This window comes from Magnolia sinica, chromosome 5, assembly GCF_029962835.1.
Source record: "Magnolia sinica isolate HGM2019 chromosome 5, MsV1, whole genome shotgun sequence".
NCBI classification, from domain to species: Eukaryota; Viridiplantae; Streptophyta; class Magnoliopsida; order Magnoliales; family Magnoliaceae; genus Magnolia; species Magnolia sinica.
Genome location: NC_080577.1, coordinates 57,407,203 through 57,410,364, shown reverse-complemented (window position 1 = coordinate 57,410,364; position 3,162 = coordinate 57,407,203). Strand labels below are relative to the sequence as shown.

Here is a 3,162-nt window from a genome sequence, read left to right as displayed (position 1 = left end):
CAAAAGATAAATTCTACCCCTCTCCTTTGATTGAGTAGGCCTAGAAGTGGTGCTTGATTTTGGGGAGATGTCCCATGATTGTGTGTTTTCAACAAGCTTATTAAAATAATCCCACACATCATCAACCTCTTTGTTCATAAATTCTCCATTACATATTGTCTCGACCATTTGACACATGAAAGAAGTCGGCCCATCGTAAAAAAAACTTGTTATTCACCAAGTTTCAAAACCATGTTTTGGGCATGAATTGACAAGATCCTTAAACCACTCCCAACATTGGAAGAATGTTTCATCTTCTTTTTGGGCAAAGTTCATGATTGATTTTCTAAGGGTGTTCGTTTTATGATACAGGAAAAATTTCTTTATGAACTACCTTGTCATGTCGTTCTATTTTCCAATAGATCGTGGACGTAATGAATGCAACCACATCTTAGCTTTCTCTTTTAAGGAGAAAGGAAAGAGTTTCAGCCTAACCGTGTCCTCAAACACGTTCAGAAAATATAGAGTGGCTATGACCTCATCAAACTCTTTCATGTGTAAATATCAATTTTCAGATTCAAGTCCATGGAATTTTGGAAGGAGTTGGATCACCCCTGGCTTGATATCCATATGTCTTGTATTTTCTGCAAAAACCATGCATGAAGATGTGCTCACCCCCGCCGGTTGTAAGTAGTCTCATAAAGTACGAGGCCAGGGTGCATGATGCACCTCATTCTCATCCTGGATTTCCTTAACCCTAGGTTGAGGTGGATTTGGAGGTTGATTGGCACCATAACTTCAATTAACTTTATGGATCTTAAGTGGTGTCTGTTCACAACCCTAAGTGTAGGGTCGCGATGTAGTAATAATCTCGGTGAGACCGAGGTCGAATCCATAGGGACTAATCTCGTGTGTCTTCTAAGAGCAACTAGAACTAGAAGAAAATGTTTATTTAAATCTGAATTGATTGAGAGAGTAATTGTGAATTATTTAACTAAAACTTGTAAATTCAAAAGTGGAAAACTAGGGTTTTCAAGGATCCACTTGTAGAGATCAGGGAGATCTATGCTTGATTCAAAGGCACAATTGGAATCATAGTCCCATCTTATCCAATTGGAAGATATCACAGTAAAACCAAATCTGAACTTCCTTTGACCTAATTCTCAATGGATGAGAGGTATGAGAACTGGAAGTGATTCTATCACAAAACCATGCTCAGGAGACAAGGCAAATAACAGGATTTACCAATCCACAACTAATCATAAGAGAATCAGGAAGATTAGAAGGATTCCATCACCCAACCATGCCCATGGGACGATGGTGAACAACAGGATTTCCTAATTTCACAATCTCAATACATGAAAAGAACATACTTAAAGCTATCGTAGATCTATTGTAATTTAAGTCACAGCATACCATTAAAAACTGAAAGTATTTCTTAAATATCAAACTAGAATCAAAGATAGTTCAACTTAAACATGAATCAAAGCAATAAAAAACATCCCCTCACACTACAAGCTACACCTCTTAGCCCTAGCTAAGAGGTTTAGCCAATCATAGACATGATTGAACTAGAGTCTCTTAATAAAAGCGTAAAAACAACTAAGGGAAGAAAAACTCTTAGTGATGGCTTCTCCACACTTTTGCTCCCCTCCTCAAACCCTAGATGATGTTTAGGGATGCCTTAGGGACCCCTATTTATAGTTTTAAGCCTTAGAATTTTGCACCAAGTGAAAATTTTTGGAAACCATCTCAAATTTATGCAGTCCATGCAAAAATTACGTAACACTCGACTGGTCGAGGGTCTCCTTCGATTGGTCGAGCAAGGTGAGGATTTTGAGGTTTTACTCATTAGAGTTCGAGTCGAGACACCTTTGACCGGTCGAGTAAATGCCAGGACTGGTCGAGCCGGAGCCAGGACTAGTTGAGCGTGGCCAGGACTGGTCGAGCCGGAGCAAGGACTAGTCGAGGATCACCGAATTTCACTTCAAAACTCTGATTTTCTTCATTCTTGACTTGGTTTTCTTAGATCTTCAGTATGTGCATTCTTCATTCTTGGTCTTAAAAGATCCATTCTTGACTTTGGTGATTCTTGAGCGTTAAATCCATGCTTTTAACATCCTTTTCAATCTAAGCTCTTAAATTCACCTTGCAACACAAACATGATTAAAATAGAATATTAAGCATTATCATGTTCATAAAACCAAGTAATAGATGGGGTCCAATGTGCAATATTTGACCCTCAACAGTGTATAATCCTTTGATGGATAGATAACCCCTCAACCAATCCTTATTCACTCAAAAGACGTCGAGTGTTATCACAGACCCACTTGGGCATGAAACACTTTTAGCCCACAATTTCAGAATCTAACCTAAACCTAAAAAAGAAAGAGGGGAATAGAAATCTAGAAATAAAAAGAGAGAGAATTAGAAAGAAGTTACCAAATTAGAAGTTTCTATATTGGGATCCTACAAAAGAAAAAGGAAAGTGAATTAGTTTCTAAAAAAAAAGAAGAAAAAGGAAAGTTTCTAAAACTATAAAGTAAGTTTCTAAAAACAGAAAAAGGAAAGTAAACTAGTTTCTAAAAATAGAAAAAGGAAAGTACACTAGTTTCTAAAAACAGATTAAGAGAGTTTCTATCCTAAAATTAGGAAGAAAATTAGTTTCTAAAAACAGAAAAGGAAAGTTTTTAAACTTAAAAATAGAAGGTAGAAAAACTCTAATCTTAAACTAATTCCAAAACTAATTAATCTTAGAAAAACACAACCGTTAATCCCCATCGATGGCACCAAAAACTTGTTCACAACCCCAAGTGTAGGATCGCAATGTAGTAATAATCTCAATGAGACCGAGGTCGAATCCACAAGGACTAATCTCGTGAGTATTTTGAAAGCAGTTAGAAGTAGAACTAGAAAAAGATTTGAATCTAAATTTGAAATAAAAGGAAGTAATTGTGAGAGATTTAATTAGAAACTTAAGAAATTCAAAGGTGGGAACTAGGGTTTCTAAGGATCCACTTGTAGCAATTAGGGAGCCCTCTTACTTAATTTAAGTCACACAATTGGAATTGGAGTCCTATCCTATCCAATTGGAAGATATACAATTAAGATCAATTTTGAACTTTCCTTGACCTAATTCTCAATGAAGGAGAATTATGATAATTGGAAGGGATTCTGTCACCA

The 3,162-nt window shown here is 36.5% G+C and overlaps 1 non-coding gene across 1 annotated transcript; it reads left to right on the top strand.

The window, feature by feature from the left end:
- Positions 1–226: 226 nt before the first annotated feature.
- Positions 227–333, top strand: LOC131247572 (small nucleolar RNA R71). The gene has a single exon (XR_009171851.1). It is a non-coding gene; the product is annotated as a small nucleolar RNA R71 (small nucleolar RNA).
- The last annotated feature ends 2,829 nt before the right edge of the window (positions 334–3,162 follow it).